Source organism: Oncorhynchus gorbuscha, unplaced genomic scaffold (genome assembly GCF_021184085.1).
Source record: "Oncorhynchus gorbuscha isolate QuinsamMale2020 ecotype Even-year unplaced genomic scaffold, OgorEven_v1.0 Un_scaffold_688, whole genome shotgun sequence".
NCBI classification, from domain to species: Eukaryota; Metazoa; Chordata; class Actinopteri; order Salmoniformes; family Salmonidae; genus Oncorhynchus; species Oncorhynchus gorbuscha.
In genome coordinates this window covers 67,501-86,586 of record NW_025745764.1, presented here as the reverse complement: position 1 = coordinate 86,586, position 19,086 = coordinate 67,501, and the positions used below count along the sequence as shown (strand labels likewise).

The 19,086-nt window shown below is 48.1% G+C and overlaps 1 protein-coding gene across 1 annotated transcript in view; it reads left to right on the top strand.

Moving 5' to 3' along the window:
* The window catches only part of LOC124019809 (coiled-coil domain-containing protein 8 homolog), a 157,487-nt gene that overhangs the window by 103,530 nt on the left and 34,871 nt on the right, over positions 1–19,086 (top strand). Inside the window, exon 3 of the mRNA XM_046335244.1 lies at positions 17,138–17,433. The gene's annotated coding sequence lies outside the window, so the exon portion shown is untranslated. The remainder of the gene's footprint in view (positions 1–17,137; positions 17,434–19,086) is intronic.

Below are 19,086 nucleotides of genomic sequence, written 5' to 3'. Positions count from 1 at the left end.
TAAAGTGGCATTGTTTAAAGTGGCTAGTGATACATTTATTACATCCAATTTTTAATTATTAAAGTGGCTAGAGATTAGTTAGTATGTTGGCAGCAGCCACTCAATGTTAGTGGTGGCTGTTTAACAGTCTGATGGCCTTGAGATAGGAGCTGATTTTCAATCTCTCGGTCCCAGCTTTGATGCACCTGTACTGACCTCGCCTTCTGGATGATAGCGGGGTGATCAGGCAGTGGCTCGGGTGGTTGTTGTCCTTGATTATCTTTTTGGCCTTCCTGTGACATCGGGTGGTGTACGTGTCCTGGAGGGCCGGTAGTTTTGCACCTGGTGATGCGTTGTGCAGACCTCACTGTTTCCTGAAGTCCACGATCATCTCCTTTGTTTTGTTGACGTTGAGTGAGACCACACTCCGAGGGCCCTCACCTCCTTCCTGTAGGCCGTCTCGCCGTTGTTGGTAATCAAGCCTACCGCTGTTGTGTCGTCCGCAAACTTGATAATTGAGTTGGAGGCGTGCGTGGCCACGCAGTCGTGGGTGAACAGGGAGTACAGGAGAGGGCTCAGAACGCACCCTTGTGGGGCCCCCAGTATTGAGGATCAGCGGGGTGGAGATGTTGCTTCCTACCCTCACCACCTGGGGGGCGGCCCGTCAGAACGTCCAGGACCCAGTTGCACAGGGCGGGGTCTAGACCCAGGGTCTCGAGGTTAATGATGAGCTTGGAGGGTACTATGGTGTTGAATGCTGAGCTGTAGTCGTGCAGTATGATTGCGATTGCGTCGTCTGTGGACCTATTGGGGCGGTAAGCAAATTGGAGTGGGTCTAGGGCGTCAGGTAGGGTGGAGGTGAAATGATCCTTGACTAGTCTCTCAAAGCACTTCATGATGACGGAAGTGAGTACTACGGGGCGGTAGTCGTTTAGCTCAGTTACCTTAGCTTTCTTGGGAACAGGAACAATGGTTGCCCTCTGAAATGTGGGGATAAGGATAGATTGAATATGTCCGTAAACACACCAGCCAGCTGGTCTGCGCATGCTCTGAGGGCGCGGCTGGGGAAGCCGTCTGGGCCTGCAGCCATGCGAGGGTTAACACGTTTAAATGTCTTACTGACGTTGTCTACGGTGAAGGAGAGCCTGCAGGTTTTGGTAGCGGGCCGTGTCGGTGGCACTGTGTTGTCCTCAAAGCGAGTTTGTCTGGGAGCAAGGCATCCTCGTCCGTGACGGGGCTGGTTTTCTTCTTGTAGTCCGTGATTGACTGTAGACCCTGCCACATACCTCTCGTGTCTGAGCCGTTGAATTGCGACTCTACTTAGCTACACTGTTTGTATTTGGTCATGTTTGCGGTCACCTTGCCCTGATTAAAAGCAGCGCGAATGCTGCCATCAATCCACGGTTTCTGGTTGGGAAATGTTTTAATAGTTGCTTTGGGTACGACATCACCGATGCCAATAAACTCACCGAATCAGCGTATACATCAATGTTTTAGTTCCGGAACATATCAGACCTGAGCACGGGCGTTTCCTGTTTTAGTTTCTGTCTGTAGGCTGGGAGCAACAAAATGGAGTCTTCAACTTCTTCTGGGTCTTAGCCTGGTTTCCCAACTGAGTCACACAGGACCATACACAGGACACCAGCACTTCTTCTGGGTCTTAGCCTGGTTTCCCAACTGAGTCACACAGGACCATACACAGGACACCAGCACTTCTTCTGGGTCTTAGCCTGGTTTCCCAACTGGGTCACACAGGACCATACACAGGACACCAGCACTTCTTCTGGTTCTTAGCCTGGTTTGTGGGACCAGACCTTGTGGGACCAGACATTGTGGGACCAGACCTAAAGTCTGATGTTGATCTTAATGCCATTAGAAACATTCTATAGTTGTTATTCCCCATGTTAATTGGTTGTGTTTATGTTTTTACACTCCTCAGGACATCTGTTGGGATGTTTGGCCTGAATCTTGGGACTTAAAACTCATTTATATTAACACTATAGTCTAATTATTAATGTTATTATTCCCAATGTTAATTTCTCCTTGAATTTTTGCTGAAGAAAATACGGAGATATGCAAATATATATATATTCTTTCCCAGAAGAGGAACTCGACCAAAGCAAAAGGATTTGTCTTATCGAGAAGACTCTAGGCTGTAATCGCTGGCAAAGGTGCTTCAACAAAGTACTGAGTAAAGAGTCTGAATACTTATGTAAATATCATATTTCAGTATTTTATTTTTATTTATAAAAACCTGTTTTCGCTTTGTCATTATGGGGTATTGTGTGTAGATTGATGAGGGGGAAAAAACGATTTAATCAATTTTAGAATAAGGCTGTAACGTAACAAAATGTGGAATAAGTCAAGGGGTCTGAATACTTTCCTGTATATTGAAGAGGATTGGGCTCAAGGTGCATCCCTGTCTCACACCACGGCCCTGTGGGAAGAAATGTGTGTTTTCAGCCTATTTTATCTGCACACTTGTTTGTGTGCATGGATTTGAAATATGTTTCTCCCCCCAACACAGCTGTCCATCATTTTATATAGCAGATCCTCGTGCCAAATTGAGTCAAAATATTTTTGGGGAATCAACAAAGCATGAGAAGACTCTCTGTCTCTCTCTCTCTCTCTCTCTCTCTCTCTCTCTCTCTCTCTCTCTCTCTGTCTCTGTCTCTGTCTCTGTCTCTGTCTCTGTTCTCTTTCTGTCTCTCTCTCTCTCTCTCTGTCTCACTGTCATTTCAATTCAATTCAGTGTAGTGTTCCAGTGAAGTGTTCCAGTATAGTGTTCCAGTATAGTGTTCCAGTGAAGTGTTCCAGTATAGTGTTCCAGTGAAATGTTCCAATATAGTGTTCCAGTGGAGTGTTCCAGTGGAGTATTGCAGTGTAGTATTGCAGTGTAGTGTTCCAGTGAAGTGCTCCAGTGTAGTGTTCCAGTGTAGTGTTCCAGCGGAGCGTTCCAGTGTAGTGTTCCACACGTGTCCCAGTGTAGTATTCCAGTGTAGTGTTCCAGTATAGTGTTCCACACGTGTTCCAGTATTGTGTTCCAGTGTAGTGTTCCAGTATAGGGTTCCATACATGTTCCAGTGTAGTGTTCCCCACGTGTTCAAGTGTATTGTTCCAGTGTAGTGTTCCAGTGTAGTGTTCCAGTGTAGTGTTCCAGTGGAGCGTTCCAGTGGAGCGTTCCAGTGTAGTGTTCCAGTAAGGTGTTCCAGTGTAGTGTTCCGCATGTGTTCCAGTATTGTGTTCCAGTATTGTGTTCCAGTGTAGTGTTCCAGTGTAGTGTTCCGCATGTGTTCCAGTATAGTGTTCCAGTGTTGTGTTCCAGTATAGTGTTCCAGTGTAGTGTTCAACACGTGTTCCAGTGAAGTGTTCCAGTATAGTGTTCCAGTGTAGTGTTCCAGTGTAGTGTTCCAGTGGAGCGTTCCAGTGTAGTGTTCCAGTGGAATGTTCCAGTGTAGTGTTCCAGTGTGGTGTTCCAGTGTAGTGTTCCAGTGTAGTGTTCCAGTGGAGCGTTCCAGTGTAGTGTTCCAGTATAGTGTTCCACATGTGTTCCAGTGTAGTGTTCCAGTGTAGTGTTCCACATGTGTTCCAGTATAGTGTTCCAGTGTTGTCTTCCAGTGTAGTGTTCCAGTGTAGTGTTCCAGTATAGTGTTCCAGTGAAATGTTCCAATATAGTGTTCCAGTATAGTGTTCCAGTAAAGTGTTCCAGTGAAGTGTTCCAGTATAGTGTTCCAGTGTTGTGTTCCAGAGGAGTGTTCCAGTATAGTGTTCCACATGTGTTCCAGTGTAGTGTTCCAGTGTAGTGTTCCAGTATGTGTTCCAGTGTTGTGTTCCAGTGTTGTGTTCCAGTATAGTGTTCCAGTATAGTGTTCCAGTATAGTGTTCCAGTGAAATGTTCCAATATAGTGTTCCAGTAAAGTGTTCCAGTGTTGTGTTCCAGTGGAGCGTTCCAGTGGAGCGTTCCAGTGGAGCGTTCCAGTGGAGCGTTCCAGTGTGGTGTTCCAGTGTAGTGTTCCAATGTAGTGTTCCAGTATAGTGTTCCAGTGCAATGTTCCAGTATAGTGTTCCAGTATAGTGTTCCAATATAGTGTTCCAGTATAGTGTTCCAGTGTAGTGTTCCAGTATAGTGTTCCAGTGTAGTGTTCCAGTGGAGCGTTCCAGTGTGGTGTTCCAGTGTGGTGTTCCAGTGTGGTGTTCCAGTGTGGTGTTCCAGTGTAGTGTTCCAGTGTAGTGTTCCAGTATAGTGTTCCAGTGAAGTGTTCCAGTATGGTGTTCCAGTATAGTGTTCCAATATAGTGTTCCAGTGAAGTGTTCCAGTATGGTGTTCCAGTATAGTGTTCCAGTATAGTGTTCCAGTGAAGCGTTCCAGTATAGTGTTCCAGTGGAGCGTTCCAGTGTAGTGTTCCAGTATAGTGTTTCACACGTGTTCCAGTGTAGTGTTCCGCATGTGTTCCAGTATAGTGTTCCAGTGTAGTGTTCCAGTATAGTGTTCCAGTGTTGTGTTCCAGTGGAGCGTTCCAGTGTGGTGTTCCAGTGTGGTGTTCCAGTATAGTGTTCCAGTGAAATGTTCCAGTATAGTGTTCCAGTATAGTGTTCCAATATAGTGTTCCAGTATAGTGTTCCAGTGGAGTGTTCCAGTGTAGTATTGCAGTGTAGTGTTCCAGTGAAGTGTTCCAGTGTAGTGTTCCAGTGTAGTGTTCCAGTGGAGCGTTCCAGTGGAGCGTTCCAGTGTAGTGTTCCAGTGTAGTGTTCCGCATGTGTTCCAGTATTGTGTTCCAGTGTAGTGTTCCAGTGTAGTGTTCCGCATGTGTTCCAGTATAGTGTTCCAGTGTTGTGTTCCAGTATTGTGTTCCAGTGTAGTGTTCAACACGTGTTCCAGTGAAGTGTTCCAGTATAGTGTTCCAGTGTAGTGTTCCAGTGTAGTGTTCCAGTGGAGCGTTCCAGTGTAGTGTTCCAGTGGAATGTTCCAGTGTAGTGTTCCAGTAAGGTGTTCCAGTGTGGTGTTCCATTGTAGTGTTCCAGTGGAGCGTTCCAGTGTGGTGTTCCAGTGTGTGTTCCAGTGTGGTGTTCCAGTGTGGTGTTCCAGTGTAGTGTTCCAGTGGAGCGTTCCAGTGTAGTGTTCCAGTATAGTGTTCCAGTGAAGTGTTCCAGTATGGTGTTCCAGTATAGTGTTCCAATATAGTGTTCCAGTGAAGTGTTCCAGTATGGTGTTCCAGTATAGTGTTCCAGTATAGTGTTCCAGTGAAGTGTTCCAGTGGAGCGTTCCAGTATAGTGTTCCAGTGGAGCGTTCCAGTGTAGTGTTCCAGTATAGTGTTTCACATCTGCTGTTCCAGTAGTGTTCCAGTGTAGTGTTCCGCATGTGTTCCAGTATAGTGTTCCAGTGTTGTGTTCCAGTATAGTGTTCCAGTGTAGTGTTCAACACGTGTTCCAGTGTTGTGTTCCAGTGGAACGTTCCAGTATAGTGTTCCAGTGGAGCTTCCAGTGGAGGTTCCAGTGTAGTGTTCCAGTGTAGTGTTCCAGCTGTGTTCCAGTGTAGTGTTCCAGTGTAGTGTTCCGCATGTGTTCCAGTATAGTGTTCCAGTGTTGTGTTCCAGTATAGTGTTCCAGTGTAGTGTTCAACACGTGTTCCAGCTGGAGTGTTCCAGTGTAGGTTCCAGTGTAGTGTTCCAGTGGAGTGTTCCAGTAAGGTGTTCCAGTAAGGTGTTCCAGCTGGTGTTCCAGTGTAGTGTTCCAGTGGAGCTTCCAGTGTAGTGTTCCAGTGTAGTGTTCCGAGAACAGTATTCAGTATAGTGTTCCAGTGTTGTGTTCCAGTATAGTGTTCCAGTATAGTGTTCCAGTGAAATGTTCCAATATAGTGTTCCAGTATAGTGATCCAGTAAAGTGTTCCAGTGTTGTGTTCCAGTGGAGCTTCCAGTGTGGTGTTCCAGTGTAGTGTTCCAATGTAGTGTTCCAGTATAGTGTTCCAGTGAAATGTTCCAGTATAGTGTTCCAGTATAGTGTTCCAATATAGTGTTCCAGTATAGTGTTCCAGTGTAGTGTTCCAGTGTAGTGTTACAGTATAGTGTTCCAGTATAGTGTTCCAGTGTAGTGTTCCAGTGTAGTGTTCCAGTGTAGTGTTCCAGTGGAGCGTTACAGTGTGGTGTTACAGTGGAGCGCTCCAGTGTAGTGTTCCAGTAGGATCTGTTCCAGTGTAGTGTTCCAGTGGAGCGTTCCAGTGTAGTGTTCCAGTATAGTGTTCCAGTGAAGTGTTCAACACGTGTTCCAGTGAAGTGTTCCAGTATATTGTTCCAGTGTTGTGTTCCAGTGTTGTGTTCCAGTATAGTGTTCCTGTATAGTGTTCCAGTGAAATGTTCCAATATAGTGTTCCAGTATAGTGATCCAGTAAAGTGTTCCAGTGTTGTGTTCCAGTGGAGCGTTCCAGTGTGGTGTTCCAGTGTAGTGTTCCAATGTAGTGTTCCAATGTAGTGTTCCAATGTAGTGTTCCAGTGAAATGTTCCAGTATAGTGTTCCAGTATAGTGTTCCAGTGTAGGTGTAGTGTTCCAGTAGGAGTGTTCCAGTATAGTGTTCCAGTGGAGTGTTCCAGTAGTGTTCCAGTATAGTGTTCCAGTGTAGTGTTCCAGTGGAGCGTTCCAGTGTAGTGTTCCAGTGTAGTGTTCCAGTGGAGCGTTCCAGTGTAGTGTTCCAGTGTAGTGTTCCAGTGGTAGCGTTCCAGTGTAGTGTTCCAGTATAGTGTTCCACACGTGTTCCAGTATAGTGTTCCAGTGTAGTGTTCAACACGTGTTCCAGGGAGTGTTCCAGTATATTGTTCCAGTATAGTCTTCCAGTGAAGTGTTCCAGTATAGTGTTCCAGTATAGTGTTCCAGTGAAATGTTCCAATATAGTGTCCCAGTATAGTTTTCCAGTGAAGTGTTCCAGTATAGTGTTCCAGTATAGTATTCCAGTGAAATGTTCCAATATAGTGTTCCAGTATAGTGTTCCAGTGGAGTGTTCCAGTGTAGTGTTCCAGTGAAGTGTTCCAGCGGAGCGTTCCAGTGTAGTGTTCCACACGTGTCCCAGTGTAGTGTTCCAACAGTGTCCCAGTGTAGTGTTCCAGTATAGTGTTCCAGTGAAGTGTTCCAGTATAGTGTTCCAGTATAGTGTTCCACACATGTTCCAGTATTGTGTTCCAGTATTGTGTTCCAGTGTAGTGTTCCGCATGTGTTCCAGTATAGTGTTCCAGTGTTGTGTTCCAGTATAGTGTTCCAGTGTAGTGTTCAACACGTGTTCCAGTGAAGTGTTCCAGTATATTGTTCCAGTATAGTTTTCCAGCTGAAGTGATCCAGTATAGTGTTCTAGTGAAATGTTCCAATGGAGTGTTCCAGTATAGTATTCCAGTGAAATGTTCCATATAGTGTTCCAGTGTAGTGTTCCAGTGTAGTGTTCCAGTGTAGTGTTCCAGCTGGAGGTTCCAGTGTAGTGTTCCACCGTGTCCCAGCTGGAGTGTAGTGTTCCAGTGTAGTGTTCCAGTGTAGTGTTCCAGTGTTTTGTTCTCATATTGTGTTCCAGCTTGTGTTCCAGTGTAGTGTTCCAGTGTAGTGTTCCAGTGTAGTGTTCCAGTGTTTTGTTCCCGTGTTTTGTTCCAGTGTATTGTTCCAGTGTAGTGTTCCAGTGTTTTGCTCCAGTATTGTGTTCCAGTGTAGTGTTCCAGTATTGTGTTCCAGTGTAGTGTTCCAGTGTAGCGTTCCAGTGTAGTAGTTCCAGTTCCAGTATTGTGTTCCAGTATTGTGTTCCAGTATTGTGTTCCAGTGTGCCTGTGTGTTGAATGGATTTCCTCCTGTAGTTAGCTGGCAGTGCCACCATGGCCTGATGCTTATTACCAGGGCAAACAGAGGTAGAGAACGCCCAGAGACCCTGCCACCCCTGGAGCTAGCCCAGAGAGAAGCACCCAGCCTGGGGGAGAGAAGCAGGGAGACCAGGGTTCCTGGTGCTTCAATATGGAGCCTCAGCCAAAACACACAACATACAGCATAGAGAGCCCAGAGCCATGCCCTCTCTGGGGTGACCCCAGTAGGATTAGGGTCCTGGAGGGGAGCACACCTGCGGTTTACTAAAACAGTGGACCTGAAGGCCCACATCTGCTGTGGCAGACCTTCTGTCTAACACAGGGCAGCAATAGGATCTACCACCTCCCACATCTGCTGTGGCAGACCTTCTGTCTAACACAGGTTAGCAGTAGGACCACCAGACCTTAGAGAACAGGTAGAGAACAGAACTCAGTACCACCTCCTACAGCTGGAGGTAGAGAACAGGACTCAGTAGGATCTACTACAGCTGGAGGTAGAGAACAGGACTCAGTACCACCTCCTACAGCTGGAGGTAGAGAACAGGACTCAGTAGGATCTACTACAGCTGGAGGTAGAGAACAGGACTCAGTAGGATCTACTACAGCTGGAGGTAGAGAACAGGACTCAGTACCACCTCCTACAGCTGGAGGTAGAGAACAGGACTCAGTACCACCTCCTACAGCTGGAGGTAGAGAACAGGACTCAGTAGGATCTACTACAGCTGGAGGTAGAGAACAGGACTCAGTAGGATCTACTACAGCTGGAGGTAGAGAACAGGACTCAGTAGGATCTACTACAGCTGGAGGTAGAGAACAGGACTCAGTAGGATCTACTACAGCTGGAGGTAGAGAACAGAACTCAGTACCACCTCCCACAGCTGGAGGTAGAGAACAGGACTCAGTACCACCTCCTACAGCTGGAGGTAGAGAACAGGACTCAGTAGGATCTACTACAGCTGGAGGTAGAGAACAGGACTCAGTACCACCTCCCACAGCTGGAGGTAGAGAACAGGACTCAGTAGGATCTACTACAGCTGGAGGTAGAGAACAGGACTCAGTAGGATCTACTACAGCTGGAGGTAGAGAACAGGACTCAGTAGGATCTACTACAGCTGGAGGTAGAGAACAGGACTCAGTAGGATCTACTACAGCTGGAGGTAGAGAACAGGACTCAGTACCACCTCCCACAGCTGGAGGTAGAGAACAGGACTCAGTAGGATCTACTACAGCTGGAGGTAGAGAACAGGACTCACAGGACTCAGTAGGATCTACTACAGCTGGAGGTAGAGAACAGGACTCAGTAGTACAGCTGGAGGTAGAGAACAGGACTCAGTAGGATCTACTACAGCTGGAGGTAGAGAACAGGACTCAGTACCACCTCCTACAGCTGGAGGTAGAGAACAGGACTCAGTAGGATCTACTACAGCTGGAGGTAGAGAACAGGACTCAGTAGGATCTACTACAACTGGAGGTAGAGTACAGGACTCAGTAGGATCTACTACAGAGACAGAGAGAGAAGAGAGAGTGTCTGGAGGAAGGTGGGCCTGACATGAGAGAAGCCTGTCACACTTCTAGCCAGCCAGCCAGTCTGTCATTAGACTGTTCAGGAGGACGTGTGTGTGTGTGTGTGTGTGTGTGTGTGTGTGTGTGTGTGTGTGTGTGTGTGTGTGTGTGTGTGTGTGTGTGTGTGTGTGTGTGTGTGTGTGTGTGTGTGTGTGTGTGTGTGTGTGTGTGTGTGTGTGTGTGTGTGTGTGTGTGTGTGTGTGTGTGTGTGTGATGATGTCTAATTCACAGGAAGACTAAAAAAGATAGAGGAAAATGGTTCATTAAGACAGACAGACAGACACACACGTCTCGGGAAGAGTCTGTGAACATTCTTTCAGGGACACTACTTCCTCTGTTCTCCTCCAATCACAAGGCTTTGTCAGAGAGAAGCCAGTTCCCCTCAGTCATCGCCATAACAACACCTGAACGCCTGCAGCCTGACTGCTGATTGGTTATGGTAGACACGTACACACACAGACACAGTATGACAAGTACACACATTATGGTGTGGAAGACCCTTCACAGGTCTGTGAGACAAATCAAACTAAGTCTGTGTGAATCAGCAGGTTGACGAACAGGCATCAATGGTACTACTACCACAGTGTAGAGGATCTCTCTCTCTCTCTCTACCTCTCTCTCTACCTCTCTCCCTTTCTCTCTCTCTCTCTCCCTACCTCTCTCTCTCTCCCCCTCTCTCTCTCTCTCTCTCTGTCTCTCTGTAGTGTAGTGTAGTGTGTGTTATATGAGGCTTTTAGAGCACTATATTGGACAGACTTTGGCTTTCTGTTCTGTTTTACACTTCCATCGTCCAGCTTCTGCTTTCAGTACTAGATTCACATTCTGATCCTTTGATTGGGTGAACAACATGTCAGTTCATGTGGCAAGAGCTCTGATAGGCTGGAGGACATCCTCCGGAAGTTGTAATAATTACTGTGTAAGTCTATGGAACCATGAGCCTCCTAGGTTTTGTATTATAGCCAATGTACCCAGAGGAGGACGGAAGCTAGCTGTCCTCCAGGCGACACCATGGTGCTACCCGACAGAGTGCTGTTGAGGCTACTGTAGACATTCATGACAAAATAGTGTGTTTTAATAAATGATTTGGTAGCTTTAATATATTTAGTATAGTTTTATCTAAAAATTGAAAACTTTTTTAATGTTTCACAATGTTTGATGTTTTCACGGATTAATATGGTTCTCCTCCCCTTTCCTCTCCCGCCTTTACATGAGCATTTGTATGTGTGTATTTGTCTTAGTGTGTGTTGAATGTTTTAAATCACTGTGTTGTCTTGTCTATAGAGGTTCTGGGACTCTGCAGTAAAACAGCAGCCCACAGTTCATTCATCTATACTGTGTGTGTGTGTGTGTGTGTGTGTGTGTGTGTGTGTGTGTGTGTGTGTGTGTGTGTGTGTGTGTGTGTGTGTGTGTGTGTGTGTGTGTGTGTGTGTGTGTGTGTGTGTGTGTGTGTGTGTGTGTGTGTGTGTGTGTGTGTGTGTGTGTGTGTCAGTAATGAACAAGTCAACCAAGCAGAGTAAACAACGTGGAACTAGAAATTAGGACGAAACAACAACATGCTGATCCACATCCTGATCCACATCCTGATCCACATCCACATCCTGATCCACATCCACATCCTGATCCACATCCTGATCCACATCCACATCCTGATCCACATCCTGATCCACATCCACATCCTGATCCACATCCTGATCCACATCCTGATCCACATCCACATCCACATCCTGATCCACATCCACATCCTGATCCACATCCTGATCCACATCCACATCCTGATCCACATCCTGATCCACATCCACATCCTGATCCACATCCACATCCTGATCCACATCCTGATCCACATCCTGATCCACATCCACATCCTGATCCAAATCCACATCCTGATCCACATCCTGATCCACATCCACATCCTGATCCACATCCTGATCCACATCCACATCCTGATCCACATCCTGATCCACATCCTAATCCACATCCTGATCCACATCCTGATCCACATCCACATGCTGATCCACATCCTGATCCACATCCACATCCTGATCCACATTCTGATCCACATCCTGATCCACATCCTAATCCACATCCTGATCCACATCCACATCCTGATCCACATTCTGATCCACATCCTGATCCACATCCTAATCCACATCCACATCCTGATCCACATCCTGATCCACATCCACATCCTGATCCACATCCACATCCTGATCCACATCCTGATCCACATCCTGATCCACATCCACATCCTGATCCACATCCACATCCTGTTCCACATCCTGATCCACATCCTGATCCACATCCACATCCTGATCCACATCCTGATCCACATCCTGATCCACATCCACATCCTGATCCACATCCTGATCCACATCCTGATCCACATCCTGATCCACATCCTGATCCACATCCACATCCTGATCCACATCCTTATCCACATCCGGATCCACATCCACATCCTGTTCCACATCCTGATCCACATCCTGATCCACATCCTGATCCACATCCTGATCCTGATCCACATCCTGATCCACATCCTGATCCACATCCACATCCTGATCCACATCCTGATCCACATCCTGATCCACATCCACATCCTGATCCACATCCTGATCCACATCCACATCCTGATCCACATCCTGATCCACATCCACATCCACATCCTGATCCACATCCTGATCCACATCCTGATACACATCCACATCCACATCCTGATCCACATCCTGATCCTCATCCTGTTCCACATCCTGATCCACATCCTGATCCACATCCTGATGGATTGTGTTTTCAATTTGTTGACTTGTCATTTCCATGAATCCACCCTGCACCAAAGATGGAGGAGGGAGGGAGGGAGACGGGGGAGGAAGGGAGAGAGAGGGGGAGAGGGGCGTAGAGAGAGGGGGAGAGGGAAGGAGGGAGAGAGAGGGAGGGAGAGAGAGGGGGAGAGAGGAGAGGGACGGAGGGAGAGAGAGGAGAGGGACGGAGGGAGGGAGGGAGGGAGGGAGGGAGGGAGGGAGGGAGGGAGGGAGGGAGGAGAGGAGAGGGAGAGAATGAAAGAGAGTACCCTGGTGAGAGTCTGAAACATTCTCCTTCTTGTTCGACATGCTGATTAGAGTGGATTTTGACACAAAGAGAGAATTTAGTTTCCACGGAGACCTACCCCCTCCCTCTCTCCTCCTCTCTCCTATTCCCTAACCCTTATAGAACGTACCTCACCCCAACTCTCCCCTCCCCCTCCTCACCTCTCCTCACCTCCCCCTCCTCTCCCCTCCTCCTCTTCCCCCTCCTCTCCTCTCCTCTCCCCTCCTCACCTCCCCCTCCTCTCCACTCCTCTCCCCTCCTCCCCCTCCTCTCCGCTCCTCTCCCATCCTCCCCTCCTCTTCCCCTCCTCTCCTCACCTCCCCCTCCTCCTCTCCCCTCCTCTCCCCTCCCCTCCTCTCCCCTCCTCTCCCCTCCTTCCATTCCTCAGAGCTGAGTCATTAGTGAAGACTGGGCGACAGAGGCAGGCTGGGTGGAGGCCTTGGCTACCTGATTAGACATTCAGTGGCGCAGGCTGGCTGTAGCCCCAAAATTAATGACCTCCTCCTCTACCTCCTCCCCCGTGAACGAGGCCCCTAGTCTGGTCTCTGTGTGTCTGGGTTAGTGTGAGTTCACCAGGCTATTCTCTCTCTCTCTCTCTCTCTCTCTCTCTCTCTCTCTCTCTCTCTCTCTCTCTCTCTCTCTCTCTCTCTCTCTCTCTCTCTCTCTCTCTCTCTCTCTCTCTACACTCTCTGTCTCTCTGTCTCTCCAAACTCACAAACACTGAATATCATTACACAGCGATAGTGACTTATTCTCATGTTCCTTCACAGAGGAAGATACATTAGCGGCTGGGTAGTCTAGTGGTTAGAGTGTAGAGGAGGCAGGGTAGCCTAGTGGTTAGAGTGTAGAGGAGGCAGGGTAACCTAGTGGTTAGAGTGTAGAGGAGGCAGGGTAGCCTAGTGGTTAGAGTGTAGAGGAGGCAGGGTAGCCTAGTGGTTAGAGTGTAGAGGGGGCAGGGTAGCCTAGTGGTTAGAGTGTAGAGGCGGCAGGGTAGCCTAGTGGTTAGAGTGTAGAGGCGGCAGGTAGCCTAGTGGTTAGAGTGTAGAGGCGGCAGGGTAGCCTAGTGGTTAGAGTGTAGAGGTGGCAGGGTAGCCTAGTGGTTAGAGTGTAGAGGCGGCAGGGTAGCCTAGTGGTTAGAGTGTAGAGGTGGCAGGGTAGCCTAGTGGTTAGAGTGTAGAGGCGGCAGGGTAGCCTAGTGGTTAGAGTGTAGAGGGGGCAGGGTAGCCTAGTGGTTAGAGTGTAGAGGCGGCAGGGTAGCCTAGTGGTTAGAGTGTAGAGGGGCAGGGTAGCCTAGTGGTTAGAGTGTAGAGGTGGCAGGGTAGCCTAGTGGTTAGAGTGTAGAGGTGGCAGGGTAGCCTAGTGGTTAGAGTGTAGAGGTGGCAGGGTAGCCTAGTGGTTAGAGTGTAGAGGAGGCAGGGTAGCCTAGTGGTTAGAGTGTAGAGGAGGCAGGGTAGCCTAGTGGTTAGAGTGTAGAGGAGGCAGGGTAGCCTAGTGGTTAGAGTGTAGAGGAGGCAGGGTAGCCTAGTGGTTAGAGTGTAGAGGTGGCAGGGTAGCCTAGTGGTTAGAGTGTAGAGGTGGCAGGGTAGCCTAGTGGTTAGTGGTTAGAGTGTAGGGTAGGCGGCAGGTAGCCTAGTGGTTAGAGTGTAGAGGTAAAATAAAATAAAAAATAAAATGGACATACTGCACTGCAGGGTAGCCTAGTGGTTAGAGCGTTAAACAGAATGACTAGTAGACCGAACAGGTAACAGGTTGCAAGTTCGAATCCCCGAGCTGACAGGGTACAAATCTGTCGTTCTGCCCCTGAACAGGCAGTTAACCCACTGTTCCTAGGCCGTCATTGAAAATAAGAATTTGTTCTTAACTGACTTGCCTAGTAAAATAAAGGTAAAATAAAATAAAAAATAAAATGGTAAACTGCATGAACTAAATGTAGAATGACTGGTTTCAGACAGACTAAAAATAAGAATGGACATGACTGCAGACTGCAGACAGAATGACTGAAACTAAAGGACAGGTAACAGAATGACTCGATGTTTCAGACAGACAGAACTAAAGGACAGGTAACAGAATGACTTGATATGTTTCAGACAGACTGAACTAAAGGACAGGTAACAGAATGACTCGAGATGTTTCAGACAGACAGAACTAAAGGACAGGTAACAGAATGACTCGAGATGTTTCAGACAGACAGAACTAAAGGACAGGTAACAGAATGACTCGATATGTTTCAGACTGAACTAAAGGACAGGTAACAGAATGACTCGAGATGTTTCAGACTGAACTAAAGGACAGGTAACAGAATGACTCGAGATGTTTCAGACTGACTGAACTAAAGGACAGGTAACAGAATGACTTGAGATGTTTCAGACTGAACTAAAGGACAGGTAACAGAATGACTCGAGATGTTTCAGAAGTGGTTGGTCACCTGTACTCTTTCGTTCTGAACATCCTGTCATTTCTATCTGGGAGTAGTTGAGCTGATAACGTAAGTGTGAACTGAGCGTTAGCTATTTGTGGGGTACTCAAAGAACCCTCAGCGAGACACACAAGGAAGTGGGAAGGAGGCAGGAGGTGTACAGAAAGCTTTGTACTAAAGCCTGTAGAGCAGAGTCTTGGACGGAGAGAAAGACAGAAGAAAGAGAGCCAGAGTTACGGCTGGCGCCAAACCTGTCACGTTCGTTTAAAGATGGATTAGACCAAGGGCAGCGTGGTAGGCGTACGTTTAACTTTTTTATTAAATGATATCGCAAAATAAAATAAAAAAATAAAAAAATGCAAAACCCAACGTAAAGTTATGCAGGGCTAAACAGCAACTATGCAAAAAAAAAAAAGATCCCACAATCGAAGGTGGAAAAAGGGCTGCCTAAGTATCATCCCCAATCAGAGACAACGATAGACAGCTGCCTCTGATTGGGAACCATACCAGGCCAAACAAAAGAAATAGAAAAACTAGAATGCCCACCCTAGTCATACCCCTGACCTAACCTAATAGAGAAATAAACAGGCTCTCTAAGGTCAGAGAGGTCAGAGAGGTCAGGGAGGTCAGGGAGGTCAGGGAGATCAGAGAGGTCAGGGAGGTCAGAGAGGTCAGGGAGGTCAGAGAGATCAGAGAGGTCAGGGAGGTCAGAGAGGTCAGAGAGATCAGAGCGTGACAAAACCGAACCATTGCGCTCGCATAACTTCCTCAAAAGACCTTCGATCGAAAAACGAGAAACAAATCGGTATTAATACCGGTTTGTCCATTTTGAGCCAGTAATCAGTTCCTCAAAATAGTCCGAATTAATCTAAGAGAGCTCAAGAAATCTGTCATTCATTTTGACATTGTTGCCAAGGATACCTCAGTCATGTAATTTTGCAACTTGACTAGGATGTTTGGTGCAGTATTTCTCAAGTGGAAAAACAATGTGCACGAGGACGAGACGTCCCTGGTTGAATGACAACAGGCACTTCATTGAAGAATCCCTTCTGTTGACCAATCGCCGACGAGGAAGGGAGGGGGCGGGGGTTAAAACGTGCCCGGATGTGACTGAATAATACTGTATATGCACCAACTTCTGTTGACCAATCGCCGACGAGGAAGGGAGGGGGGCGGGACTTAAAAACGTGCCCGGATGTGACTGAATAATACTGTATATGCACCAACTGTTCCCAAACTGTTTGGTCTGAGAAGGATACGGAGACGCCTTTAAACAGAAACCCAGCTGAGAATTAAACAGCATTGACCCCCCCCCCTGTTTTCCCCTCCCTCCCTCCCTCCCCCATCACTCTGTACTCCATGGAAAACCATAACAGAGAGCTTTGGAATAAGAACAGGGGCGGGGAGTGGAATGGAATATCAAATATTTAGAGTGCCTGCCTGTTCTTTTAGTGGTGCTAGCAGGGAGAGGGAACCAGATATACAGGCTTTGGAAGATGCTAGCAGGGTCAGGGGAGTAGGAGAGAGAGACACCAGGGGATATACAGGCTTTGAGAAGGGAGTGGAGGGGGTATACAGGGGAGTAGTAGAGAGACAGGGGAGTAGAGGACAGGGGAGTAGAGAGACAGGGGAGTAGAGGGGGGGGGTAGAGAGACAGGGTGGTAGTAGAGAGACAGGGTGGGGGGTAGAGGGGGGGGTAGAGAGACAGGGGAGTGGAGGGGGTAGAGAGACAGGGGAGTAGAGAGAGACAGGGGAGTGGAGTTGGGGGTAGAGAGACAGGGAGTAGAGAGAGAGACAGGGGAGTGGAGGGAGTAGAGAGACATCAGAGACAGGGGTAGAGAGACAGGGGAGTCTACCTCAGTCTAATTACCTGCCTGTCTCTACGTCTGATCCTGGATCTGTATCAATGTTTAGATGTTTCTCCTTCAGGTGGAGCTTCATCTGCACTGTGTTTAAACACCAAGGTGTTCTCTGACCAGTCCACTGTGTTTAAACACCAAGGTGTTCTCTGACCAGTCCACTGTGTGTCTATTCCTGTTTAATCTCTCTTTTCTAACCATGTCTCTCTCTCTTCCCCTCCTCCTGACCTCCCCTCCCCTCCCTCCCTCCCTCCCCCTCCCTCCCTCCCTCCCTCCCTCCCTCCCTCCCTCCCTCCCTCCCTCCCTCCCTCCCTCCCTCCCCCTCCCTCCCTCCCTCCCTCCCTCCTCTCTCTCCTCCCTTCCTCTCTCTCCTCCCTCTCTCCCTTCCCTCCCTCCCTTCCCTCCCTCCCCTCAACAGAAGAAGCTGACTGTTAGAAGTTGTCCCGTAGTAGGGGCCACCAAGCCCCTCTCCCTCATCAAGCCCCCTCCTCCTCCCTCCTCACAAAGCATCTCCGTTCTACCGGCCAACCCGGTCGCCAAGACAGCTCCCGTTGCCATGGTGACAGCGCACATGACCGGTGGACAAAAGGTGGTGTCGGGAAGCGCAGCTCCAGGGAGCTCCTCCTCTCCTCCTCCTCTACAGACATCCTCCATCAACCTCCAGACCAATAGAGGGTCGGGGGGGCGGTGCTACAGCCTTACAGTAGGAGAGAGGTACTACACTGTTACTACTATACTGATACTATACTACTACTATACTACTACTATACTACTACTATACTACTACTACTATACTGCTACTATACTGCTACTATACTACTACTATACTACTACTATACTACTACTACTATACTGCTACTATACTACTACTATACTACTATACTATACTGCTACAGCCTTACGGTAGGAGAGAGGTACTACACTGTTACTACTATACTGCTACTATACTACTACTATACTACTACCATACTACTACGATACTACTACTATACTGCTACCATACTACTACTATACTACTACAGCCTTACAGTAGGAGAGAGGTACTACACTGTTACTACTATACTGCTACTATACTGCTACTATACTACTACTATACTGCTACTATACTGCTACTATACTGCTACTATACTGCTACTATACTACTACCATACTACTACAGCCTTACAGTAGGAGAGAGGTACTACACTGTTACTACTATACTGCTACTACTATACTGCTACTATACTGTTACTATACTGCTACTATACTACTACATCCTTACAGTAGGAGCGAGGTACTACACTGTTACTACTATGCTTCTACTATACTACTACTATACTGCTACTATACTACTACTATACTACTACCATACTACTACAGCCTTACAGTAGGAGAGAGGTACTACACTGTTACTACTATACTGCTACTATACTACTACAGCCTCCTCCTCCTCTTCCTCTCTGGCCTCTAAACTCCCTCCTCCTCCTCTTCCTCTCTGGCCTCTAAACTCCCTCCTCCTCTTCCTCTCTGGCCTCTAAACTCCCTCCTCCTCCTACTCCTCCTCTTCCTCTCTGCCCTCAACTCCCTCCTCCTCTTCCTCTCTGCCCTCTAAACTCCCTCCTCCTCTTCCTCTCTGCCCTCTAAACTCCCTCCTCCTCCTACTCCTCCTCTTCCTCTCTGCCCTCAACTTCCTCCTCCTCTTCCTCTCTGGCCCCTAAACTCCCTCCTCCTCCTACTCCTCCTCTTCCTCTCTGCCCTCTAAACTCCCTCCTCCTCCTCCTCCTCCTCTTCCTCTCTGCCCTCTAAACTCCCTCCTCCTCCTCCTCTTCCTCTCTGCCCTCAACTCCCTCCTCCTCCTCCTCTTCCTCTCTGCCCTCTAAACTCCCTCCTCCTCCCCCTCCTCTTCCTCTCTGCCCTCTAAACTCCCTCCTCCTCCTCTTCCTCTCTGGCCTCTAAACTCCCTCCTCCTCCTACTCCTCCTCTTCCTCTCTGGCCTCTAAACTCCATCCTCGTCCTACTCCTCCTCTTTGCCCCCTAAACTCCCTCCTCCTCCTACTCCTCCTCTTCCTCTCTGCCCTCTAAACTCCCTCCTCCTCCTCCTCCTCCTCCTCCTCCTCCTCCTCTTCCTCTCTGCCCTCTAAACTCCCTCCTCCTCCTCCTCTTCCTCTCTGCCCTCAACTCCCTCCTCCTCCTCCTCTTCCTCTCTGCCCTCTAAACTCCCTCCTCCTCCCCCTCCTCTTCCTCTCTGCCCTCTAAACTCCCTCCTCCTCTTCCTCTCTGGCCTCTAAACTCCCTCCTCCTCCTACTCCTCCTCTTCCTCTCTGGCCTCTAAACTCCATCCTCGTCCTACTCCTCCTCTTTGCCCTCAACTCCCTCCTCCTCCTCCTC